The 12,825-nt window shown below is 32.3% G+C and overlaps 2 pseudogenes; both read right to left on the reverse strand.

Annotated features, from left to right (window-relative positions):
- Window positions 1–1,342: 1,342 nt before the first annotated feature.
- Window positions 1,343–4,451, reverse strand: LOC132178266 (ankyrin repeat-containing protein At5g02620-like; annotated as a pseudogene).
- A 2,696-nt stretch (window positions 4,452–7,147) lies between these two features.
- LOC132178267 (uncharacterized) overlaps window positions 7,148–12,825 on the reverse strand; it is a 12,566-nt pseudogene continuing 6,888 nt past the window's right edge.

The following is a 12,825-nucleotide window of genomic DNA, read 5'->3' on the forward strand; positions in this document are numbered from 1 at the left end:
GTCTGTGATCCCCTTCTAATTAAACACCATGCTTTCCTATGCTGAATGCAACCACATTGAAAACAGTATCTTGGAAGACGCTCATACTGAAACACAACCCGAACTGCCCTTCCTTGTACCTTCAGCATCCTTCCTCGAGAAAGGGGTTTCTTCAAAACGATTTGTATTCTGACCCGTAGGTATTCTCCCCAACCTATTCCCTCTTCATCCGTATCCACTTCCTCCACTGCTCCTACAGATGTGCCAATATGAAAGCCTACGTCCTTGTTCATACATGAAAGGGGCAGATTAATCATCCTCACCCAAAATACAACCTGCACGAAATTGATTTCAGACGGCGGCGTAATACACTCCCTTCAAAAATCCAGGGTCTCCCTTCCAAAACTCGTGTTTTGTCCCACGAGTAGTCAAACTCTATCCAAAACAGGTTATCTCCCAGAACTTCGAAAGATAATGTTTCTGTTGGTTGCCACCCTTTTGTCAATTTCGCCCGCATTATCTCCTTGCTCGCCATCCTATCCGACACCAATTTACCAGTCAGGCATGATTGCCTTCTATTCACAACCTCCACCAAAGATTGATTCTTGATCTACATCTCTACACTTTCCTCATCTGTAAGGGAAAGGTTCCCCCACCTTTCCGTAAGATCTTCAGCCATCCCCTTTTTTCACTCCAACAAAGCACCAGCAATTTCCCTTCACAGTCTAAAGGAAACCTGAAGAACGGCTAACTTCTCGTCTAAGCTACAACGCTAGATCATTTCTCTTAATTCTCAGACATACGACATATACATTATTTATAGAGGTAAATAAAGTTTAGTATGAAAATAAGCCAAACAAGCAAGCAATTGTCTATAAAAGAAACACACCTTGTTACATAAATTTGAAGGAAATTGTCTCAGAAGTACACGAATTTTAATTTTGAGACAAATAGGGCTCACGTTTGTAATTTTGAAAGGATCTAAATTTTGATAAAGTGACAAATTAATAATGCCTTTTTTTTTGGTCCAATTTTTAACAGCATAAATGCAAATTGACATTTCTTCATGTAAGTCCAGTATGAGTTTGCTAGGTTTATCATCATGCCACATATGCAAAGTTTTGCCTAGAATATTAAATAAATAAATAAACTAAACAAACTTCCACCGCCCTGGCTGTTAGTCCCCTAAAATGATTATTTACATATATTTTATTTGATCAATATCTTGCAATTCAAAAAAAGAGGATATTTGGGAGAAGGATGAGCCAATAAATTTTCCGAACACAAGGAGGAAGATGGCGAAGGAGGTTAAGCCAATGATACAGTTGGCAATGGCAAGATCCAAGGAAGGCCCTAACACAGCTTATGTGCCCGTGACAAATGCCAATCCCATTGCCACCATGGCCCCCAAAATGAGGATGAAGGCCACAAAGACAAGTTTCATGTGATGCTTTTCATCATTAATATCCTTGTCGAAAAGAAATGGCATCAATAAGTGGATGAAGACAGCAGAACTCGACAATACCATAGATATGGTATCCGTAATAACAAATGCTTTGAAAGCAGCATTTCTCATCAGAAGTGCAGAGCCTGGGTGTGAGCTTTCTCCACTCACGAATCCACCAGGCATGGTAATACATGCAGCAAAGGTCACTGTTGCAATGAGTGTAGCCACTACCAAATGGACTTCGGTTGCTTTCTGCAACATTGATAACATTGATCTCCGGTCTTCGTTATGCATGTCTATGTACCTCTCTTTCAACGAACGATGTCTTGTGGTTCCATCTTCGTAAGTTCTTACTCGTCGAGGTAGTGGACCAAATACATACGAGATTTCCATTACCTGTGTAATATTTATATTTTATACCAGTATTACTGGGAATTTTTATATAACTTGTAAGAAAAAGAATACCTATAATACTTTTTATTGCAGAAGGGGATTTAATATGGATTTTTTATTAGGGTGAATTTTTCTATTAATGATTTATTATGGATTTTTATATACCTCATATTAAAAAAAAAAAAAGTGTGTCAAAATATGAATTTTGTTGTTGAATGATATCGATGTGTTAGACTTTAATTTATTTCTCGAAACTATTAGTTATCGTAATTTAATTTTTAGAGTTTTAAAACGTTAATTATACAACATTTTAGGATTTTCAAAAATTGCTCAAGAACCGAAAAACGGAAAGATAAAGCTAATATATATATATATATATATATATATATATATATATATATATATATATTCAAATGGAAGATGGAAGATGAAATTATGTGTTACCTTTTTAAATGGATGTTTTACGGTTGAAACGATCTCCCACGCGTTGAGGTGTTGTTTGTTGAAGGCCATCTTGTCGACTCGAGGGTGACTAAGGAAATTGCTTGTTGATTGGAAATAAGTGGAATTGGAATAGAAATGAAGAGGTGTTTCCCCTTCGGTATTCTTCTCATTCAAGAGGTTGCTCAGAGATGGATTTTCTATTATAAGTTTAAGGATATCCTCTAAATGGCTGCTACCTCCTTTGATAGCAAAATGGAGTACATTCCAACCTCTGTTATCAACCAGTTCACAACAATCTGGACACTTTGATACAATCCTTCTCATTGGATAAAAACAACCACTTTGGGCTATAATATGAAGAGGTGTCCTACCCTTTGTGTCTTTCATGTATGCTACTTCTATATCTTTATCCAACAACAGGTCTACAAAGGATGAGTAGCCCATATATGCAGCGAAGTGAAGCGGAGTCCAACCATTGTTGTCGACTTCTCTACTTATACCTTCAATTTTGTCTAGAATTATTGTGATCATATCTACAGTAATTTAAATATGTTAAATTTAAAGAAATTCTAAATGACACAAGCAAGACTTGTCAGGAGATTGAATTAAAAGGCGTCCTACTTTATGATGATGATAATTTAATCTCAATGTAATTTATTATTAATGAACAATAATAAAACTCAAATTAACAATAATCTCATATATATATATAGCCACATTGTTTATCGGTCTATGCAAATAAATTGTATCAACTCCCTTCCACTATATCTGTTTTCATGAGTTAAACTGAAACAGGCAAATGCAGAAGCAGCAGAACAAGGAACACATCAAGTTTCTATTTAATTAATCACTTGCGCCTTAATTTAATTGATAAATTGTATTAATTATGAATGTCTATAGCTAACGTGGCTTTCGTTGCAAATATATATGGTAATTAAGTGGAGAGAGGACATTTCTTCTTTTAACAAAAGAAAAATATATAATATCTTTTTCTTTTTTCATGTTGATTAATTCATCAATCAATCAACAATCATCAAAGGTCTCTATTTGAAGCTAATAAGGTTGTTTCATCATTTTTTAGAGTGACTTTTTGTTGGATATATAGGTTTATACTCAAATCACCAACAATCTTAGAATTAGAAAGGACGATATTTTAGATTGAACCGATCAAATCGAGTGAATAGTAGGAAAAAAAAAATCCTCATTTGCTTTTCTCATTTATCATCTCTTAACCATACACGAAAATCCATAATAAAGTTTACTAATCTCATTGTTTATAAAAAAAAAAAAATTTGTTATAAAAATAAGTTAGTTAGAAACTTGTAAGTTTGTTGAATTGTCATACCACACATATCAAGCATCCTTATATATATCTATCTCATGAATTCATTATTGTTGGTCTATCACATAATTTTTTATCTAAATTATGATAAAATTTAAAGAATTGAAGCTACTAGTTACTAAATTAACCATGCAAGTAGAGAACATTGAGAAAATAAATAGGTATAGTACCTTCATTATCTTGTATTACGGCAGCATGCAAAGCTGTCCTACCAAGGGGGCCCCCATGCATTGGTGATTTGCATTTGTCTAAAATCTCGAACAACAAACATATAGAGTCTCTCTCGGCAGCTATGTAAAGTGGAGTCTCACCAGCATTATTGGCAGAATATGAAAAATCAGGGTCTTCTTTGATCAACAAATCTACCAAATTACGGTGATTATAACGTACAGCCTCGTGCAAAGCCGTATCTTTCTCTTGGTTCGTCATCCTAAGCATTTCCTTTACTGGTTCAATCCCCTATTCAAGGTCTTGATCATGGAGAGTTTGGGCACAATATTTGATTAGAACTTCCACTATGTCACTATGCCCATACCTTGCCGCAATGTGCAATGGAGTTTCACCTTTGGAATTGGCTTGCCGTAACAATGAGGGACACATGTCAAGAATTTCTTTCGCAAAGTTGGTTGTTGATTCTGCTCCTGCACTGAGGGCTGTGATGTAAATATGAAGGATTGTGTTTTTATTTGGAGTTAGTAGGAGGTCAAGAGACTGATGATCGGTGATTTCTTTGAAGACCTTGATTTTGCCTTCTGCTGCAGCATTGTAGGAATTACGATCCATGCAAGTGATGGTCTCTGTTTGCTTGGGCTGATTAGTATTAACAGATGCTTGTGAAGGATCCATTCTTTTTACCGACTCTATAAGTATCTCTCCCCACAATGTACTCTTTGTTCTGCACTTCAAAAATATCATGATGAACCACGCATCAACTCATGTGGAACGCAAAATAGTAATCCAAGGAATTTTAGTAAGGAAAAAAGTACCGCGTGAAAATTAACATGTCATCCCCTTCTACACATTACATAGATTGAAAAAAAAAAAAAAAAAAAGTATTTGGCTGTCTATAGAATAAGTTTTGTTCATATTACTCAATAACGTCTAATTGTTCGTCCAATTCCAATTCCTCTTAGAATAGAGAAAAAAAAAAAAAAAAAAAAAAAAATTCCAATTCCGATCCTCTTGGTCCAAATGCCCTGGGAATCGCACATATTTCAAAGGTACCATGCATTCAGTTACTCTTGAGTCTTGATGACACAAATTAAGCATGTATATAGAAAGGCGCTCCCGAGAGACCTTTTTATTTTTTATGTTTTTTGTTCCGATCTATATATCATAGGACACAAAAATTTTCTAAATTCGTTTGGAGAAATTTTTTTTCAACCTTTTTTTTTTTTTTTTCTTCAACCTACTTTAAGAAGTGACAAATATCATTCAATATCTTTGAATTTTTCAAAAAATCAATGTTTGAATTCTAAATTAGTATAATGACAATAAATAACTGTTAAGAATATGATATATGAAATTTAACACTTACTAGAATATGTTTGAGGAAATTTCTTTCAAACTGATTTGAAAGAATTTTCTGTCTTAGCTAATATCAGGCATATATGTGAGTTTTTTTTTTTTTTTTGGGAGAATAGGCATATATGTGAGTTGATTAGTTGAGAGTTGCATTCAAGGGATGGCTTCTAATCTTTTATGATTTTAACATCTCTTGAATACTCAATTAATTACAACAAATCAGCCTACTTGTATCCCTTTTCCCTCTTCCCTCTTTGAATAAAAATTAAAAAAAAAAAAAAAAAAAAATCAGCCTACTTGTGAATATTATATTTGTATATATTCATGAGTTTTAAATCCAAAACCTAATTATAAGTAACACAGCCACCAAAAGTAAAGGCAGCAGCCTATCCTAATCAGGCAACAAACTTCGATCTATCAGCGCACCCCAAAAGCCCAAAAAATAAATCCTAACAGCTGCATCCTAAACCCATATATAATGAACTCCTTTGTGAAATTTTCACAGCTAAACGCCAACAAAAAAATGAGAGAAAAAGCCCAAACATCCTAAGTAAAATGGAATAATCAATGGTAAATTGAATAAAAACTGAGATATATGTGGCGAAATTACCAAGTTGAATCGACCGGTGGCGATAACAGTCGTGAGTCGTGGCTTTCGTTGTGAAAGTCACTTCAGGCTGATATATATGTCTCGATTGTGAGCGACCATGGGAGGGGAAGAGAGAGAAAATAAAAAATGAAAAAACAAACCACTGGATAAAGCAAAAAAGGAGCGGGTGAGATGGTTATGAGTGTGGAGTAGTGAGGCAACGTTTGTTCCCAAATATATAGGCAAATGCTTTGAACTTTGAATTAAGGTTACACTTACGCATGATAATTAGGTAATGAAGAACAAAGAGATGTATCTTACACAGCTCGTATCAACTTGCATTAATCTGAATATTACTTACAGCTGGAATCAACTTGCATTAATCTGAATATTACTTACACATTGCATCCACTTAATTGAATTAATCGGAATGTGTTTGGGAAGTCAAACCTTGTCTACATATATATATATATGGAAAATAGGAAAATTTCTTTCATTCTCCACGTACCACAAGCGGTTTTCTTCAAATATATATGTATTTTTGCAGTGACATTTTGTAATATATTTCGAAGTATAATAATATATATGACCGCTGCAACATATAAGTACCATACCACCTCAAGCTTAATTAATTAGCCATTGGATCAATCAATAATGATGTTTTCATATATTAATTGTTAATTACGTCATTAATTATTCCTTTGCAACTAGGCAGTGAGTCGGTGTTCCCACTGCGCGCATTATTGTTATATTTTGTAGTTTTTTTAATGCAATATTTAACTTGCTAGGAAGCAGACAAATTCGCTAAGAAATAGGGATGCATCACAAACTTAGTTTTAATACATAAAAATAAAAAACAAAAAATCTAAAATATATGCCAAATCTTAAACTGCTTTAAGAAGAAGCCTAATTAACGAAGGTAATGAATTCAAGAAAAGTAAATATTAAAAGGAAGAAGAAACTAGCTAGCCATGATTGATTTATAAACAAACACCACAATTAATTTATAAACAAAGACCGTAATTAATATATAAACTAAGACCACGTGCTGATTTCTTTTACATGGGAATAGAGAATAGCCTAGAAGAAACTTCACGTTTCAACTTTTTGCAGGCCAAAATTATATTTATATGAACTTTCTATTTTTTTCGGCCCAAAGTGTCACCCAGCCGGGCCAGCCTTGATCTCCATTGTTAATAATTACCTTCGGATTTCGGAATCATAAGGATTATCTTTGTGAAAAATTAGTAGTGATTCTATATTTATTTTGGTTAAGAGAAAAGAATGCCATTAATCGGCCTAACTAATAATTGCTCACGTCTGCATTTGTTGTGACGTATGTGAATGAATAAAGTCAGCTTCGTACCTGTAAAAAATTCAAAATTGGTTTACAATTGTGGGCTGGGTATTGTTCAGATCTACAATTATATTAGTCAGTGGCGAGCCAGCTGATCAGCCGCAGGGGTTCGAGAGGTGTGCCATGTGAACCAACCGAGATACTAGGATCTAAAATCCCAGATCCCACGCAGACATAGACTATAGTTAATCAGTTGGCAAAGTCATGCTACATAGGCAAAAAGTGATAGCTACTAGGAGTAATTCTAGAAACTCATTTTTCATCCTACTCTCATACCCGCATCATATTAGCTCAGCAGTGTGGATGTTTGATAGAAGAAGAGTATTTAACGTATATTACTAATTAGTTATTAGATGGTCCTTTTAAATACGACTTGTTACATAAATTTATTAAATTTTAGAATCACATCGAGGAAGATAGCAATGAAGGTTAAGCCAATGATGCAGATTGAATTGGCTAGTTCCAAGGAAGGCACTAACACAGTATATGTACCCGTGAGAAATGCAAGCCCCATTGTTACCATGGCCCCCAAAATGAACCAGAAAGCCAGAAAGAGAAGATTATCGCGATGCTCTTTGTGGGAATTCTTGTCCAAAAGAAATGGCATCAATAGGTGGACAAAGATAGCAGAACTCAACAAAACTATGGATATGAAATCTATAAGAACGAATGCTTTGAAAGCAACACTTCTTCTTAAAAGTGCAAAACCTGGGTGTGAGCCTTCTCTACCTACGAATCCCTAGGCATAGTAATACATGCCGCAAAGATTACAGTTGTAATGAGTGCCAAATGGGCTTTGGATGCCTTTCGCAATATTAACACAACAACAAAAAAAAACACTGATTTTGTGATGTGTGTACAGTGCAATTTTTTCAAAACGTTGTCAAATGGTGACTCTTTCAGTAAAGGGTGTCGTTTGAACAGTGACACGCCACTCATTAGTGATGTGTGAACAGTAACATGTACGTTATTAGTGGAAAAAAATTATTTTCGCAAAAAAAAAATTTAATGACATTTTTACTGTTCACACATCACCTTGTTAAAAATAAATAAATAAATATTTTCAGAAAAAAAGGATATATATATATATAGTGGATGACTTGATTTTCCACAAGTCATTTTGGTGGAACACTCATTATTTGAGTGCTTGGAGGAGCTTGTATGTACCAAAATGAGTCTTCATTTGTTGTGGGTTTGGGTGCACCACCGAAAGAAGCACCATTCTTTGAGTGCTTGGAATGGCTCCAAAATTGGGATTATAATATTGCCTAATTTTTGGGCTTTGTTCTTGGTGGAGCACCATCCTTGAGCCTATATAAGGCACCCTTCATAAGTTTGAAAGACACAACAAAGAGTAAGAGCAAGAGCTCCTTCGAGAAGAAAAATCCCAAGGAAGAGCTTCTTCAATGTAAGGAGAGAAGAGAGCTAGGGAGGGAATGGGCAAGAGAGAGAGTGTTTTGTCCTTTAATTCAATTATCACTTGTATTGAGATGAGCATGTAAGGCTTTTCTCTGGAGTAAATTGTATTTGGGTGGTATGAACATGTACTGTGAGTTGTAAAAATTTGCTCTTAGTGGAACTCTTTTGTTGGTGGACGTAAGCTAGGTTTTGGGCCGAACCACGTAAACTCTTTGTGTACATGTGTGATTGGTGTGTGTTCTTGTGTGTTTTTTTTCTAAACTTGTCTTTCGCATAAAGGGTTGGAGAAATTGGTTGTCAATTTATTATCAACTAGCACCTAACCCGCGCATAGCGCGAGATTCTTCATTATAATTTAATTTCAAAAACTTAAACACATCAATCTTACTTTTCATTATAAGTTAAAATAGGTGTGTGCAAAAATCTATCACACCTCTTTTAATAAAAATACATAATAAATGTTATATACCAGTACATTACTGAACATGTACTTTTTTTTTAAGTGTACCAAACATATACTTAATAAAAAGTATAAAAGAAAAGAAAAAATAGCAAGAAGAAAACTTGAATTCTAGTTATCTAAATATTAATAGAAAATTAGTATAAAACTCTGATATTGTTGATGTGATACTTATTATATTTCAATACAAATAAAACCATAAAGTTCTAATCATTTCAAAAAAATACAGGGTAAAATAAACAAAATCTTACAAAAAATATATATCATTCCTTCTTTTTTGAAATAGTAGTCATAGCTTTCTCATTAAAACAAATCAACCATGGAACGGTATGCTCCATCTTACAATGATTGAGATATATACAATCAAAATAAAATTTTCGCTCAATAAACAAAATCTTCTCTCTTCTTTTTAATACAAAATAAAACACATATTTCACTCAATAGTTAATGCAATCAAGTAAATCTCTTCAACACTTCTAAAAAATGCTAGAAAATCCGAGTAAATCACAAAAACGAAAAAAAAAAAAAAATCCAATAAAATATTCAAATGAATTAAAACATAAAATCTTATTGGTGTGATACCTATTATATTTCAATACAAAGAAACATTCTAGAGAAACAAACATAAAAATAATCAATTTACTGTCGTAAAAAATTTATACATAAATACACAAAGATAAATCCAAACAACAAAATTTTCAATTAAATAAAAACCTTAGACAGAATCAAATACAGTGCAAAATAAACAAAATAAAACAAAATCTTTTTATTTTATAAGTACCGAATAAAACAAAATATTGCACTTAGCATTTAACACAATTAGGTAAATCCTCTCAGGTTCAATGTTTAATTATTTTTTTAGCGTTTCGAAAGAGTTTTTATTCTTTTTTTTGCACAAAAATCAAATAAACACACTATAACCTTCCATTAGCCCACTAAAAATCCAAACAATTTATTATCTTAATTTAGAAGTTGCAATTTTCATGAAAGAACAGATTGAAAAAAAAAAAAAAAACAGTATACGAATACAGTTAATACTCAATTACAATTGTTTGGAGAGGGTTGTATTATTTTTAGGGATAAATGCAAAATTGGTCCCTGTAGTTGGCCTAATTTACAAATCACTCCATGTGGTTTAAAAAATAATTTATAGGTCCCTAGGGTAGGCCAAAATAACATTTTACTCTCTGAACTTAATTTCCGTTAAATGACTTAACGGAAACCGTTACATTACCACATCACACCCAATAAAAATAAGACACATGTTATTTTTTATTTATGCTTTTAAAAAATGACAAATATGCTTTTCCACATCATTTTAAGGCTCCAACACACACTCCACGTCAAATTAAATAAACCTATCCCTCTATATCCCATGTGCCGCCGTCCTCTTCATCTTCTCCAATGATTCTTACCGTCGTATTCATCTTTGTCTTCATGCCGTCGTCTTCATCTTCCTAAAAAAAAAAAAAAGACACAGAGAGAGGAATAGGTTGTTTCCGATGCTTTTTCAAAAAATAAAAAATAAATAAGATTGTCTCCGATGCCCGGAAACAATTTTTGAAGATGCTCCAATGCCCAAAAACAAATCCGAATTTCCATAGAAAGACTACCAAAAAATGCACTAATCCAAAAATACAAATGCCCAAAAATATCAGAGTAACTCACAAATCGAAGATTACACCCATCGGAATATGAAGACGACGGTGGCACAGGAGATATAAAAGGGATTAGGTTTATTTAATTTGACGTGTAGTGTGTGTTGGAGCCTCAAAATGACGTAAAAAAGCTTATTTGTCATTTTCTAAAAACATAATTAAAAATAACACGTATCTTATTTTTATTGGGTGTGATGTGGCAATGTAACGGTTTCCGTTAAGTCATTTAACGGAAAATGAGTTCATGAAGTAAAATGTTATTTTGGCCTATCCTATGGACTTATAAATTATTTTTTAAACCACAGGGTGTGATTTGTAAATTTGGCCAACCATAGGGACCAATTTTGCATTTATCCCTTATTTTTATTAAGGGTTCAATTGTAGTTTTAATAAGTACGATTTTAAAAATTGATTTTTTTTAAAATTTGCGTTTTTGAAAGGTTAAGAATAAGAATTAATTCGGGATTGAATTTTTAGGTTATTATTGTTGAAGAGTGGAGAGAGGAAAAAAAAAAAAAGTTAATTCTTGTAGTTGTAGTTTTTCTAAAATAAAAAACATACACATAGAAGATTAAGAAGAAGAATTACTTCAGGTTGATTTTTTACGTTATTATATTTGAAGAGTTGAGAGAGAGAGACGTGGGAAGAAAGGAAAAAAAAAACAGTTAAATCGGTGAGAGAGAGAGAAATTCCGAAATAATTGGGAGATGTTTATTTTGTAGGCCTTATTATTTTGTAGATAATCTATTATTAATTAAATAAACACACTGTAATCTTCCATTAGCCTACTAAAAATCCAAAAAAAAAAAATTATCTTAATTCAGAAGTTGCAATTTTCATCAAAGAACAAATTGAAAAAAAATAAAATAAAATAAACAACATACAAATACAGTTAATACTCAATTACAATTGTTTGGAGACGGTTGTGTTTTTCTTATTAAGGGTTCGATTGCAGTTTTAATAAGTACGATTTTAAAATTTAATTTTTTTAAAAATTGCGTTTTTGAAAGGTTAAGAATAAGAATTAATTCAGGATTGAATTTTTTGGTTATTATTGTTGAAGAGTGGAGAGAAAAAAAAAAAAGAAAAAAAAAAGTTAATTCTTGAAGTTGTAGTTTTTCTCAAATAAAAAACATACACATGGAAGATTAAGAAGAAGAATTATTTCAGGTTGATTTTTTAGGTTGTTATATTAGAAGAGTTGAGAGAGAGACATGGGAAAAAGAAAAAGAAAAAGAAAAAGAAAAAAAGTTAAATCGGTGAGATTGAGAAAAAATTCGAAATAATTGGGAGATCTAATCTATTATTACTCAAATTGTTTTTCAATGGCTTATTATTTAGGAAAAAAAAAATTCTTATTTTATAAATTATCTATTATACATGCGCAAAGTATATGTAGAAAAAAAAAATCGTCTTCTCTAACCTTTTCTAAATTTGAATTGAAAATATTAAAGTGACTAAAAGCATTAATACATAATAATTTGATTTGTATATTTGTTTTCTTATTTGATTTGGACATTAATAATACTTAATATTGTGCATTATATGTTTGAATTTAATGAAATTACATATAAGGAAAATTATTGAAATATAATTAAATGTCTTTAATTAAGATAATTTAATGACCGGTTCACTACTGAAAAACCGGTTCACTTTTAAAAAGCCAGTTCAAAAAGTAAGCCTTAAAAACCGGTTTGTCCTTTTAAAAAAAAAAGGGTTCACGCCACATGTCGCAATATTAAGGCACTTCTGAGAGTGATTCGGTTTTTATATATACAACATATAATCCGCACAATGCGGGGGTGTATTTCATTGTATTATTTTATATTTGATATCCACGTAGAAGCACACACATATATATATATATATATCAACTGTCTAAATTCCAATTAATGAAAAAAAAAGAAAAAAAAAAAGAGTGCATTAAAAATTCTCAATCAATGTAAATTTGTTTTTGAGACTTGCATTGAAGATTGGCTCCGTGTTTTGAAACTTCTTATTCTTCAAATTACTGTGTTGAGTATCTTGCATTCGTTTGCAAATCATTTTGATCGGCATGTCATCATCATCTGATTTTACATCTTCAATTGGTACAGAAAAAGACATTGAAGAATGTTGAGTGAAAATTTGTTGGTCTTCTATTTCCTGTAATTATTGAATTTAATTAGAAGATGCATCAAATTATGTATGAAAATATTGTGTAGATATAAAGG

Source organism: Corylus avellana, chromosome ca4 (genome assembly GCF_901000735.1).
Source record: "Corylus avellana chromosome ca4, CavTom2PMs-1.0".
In the NCBI taxonomy this organism is placed as follows: Eukaryota; Viridiplantae; Streptophyta; class Magnoliopsida; order Fagales; family Betulaceae; genus Corylus; species Corylus avellana.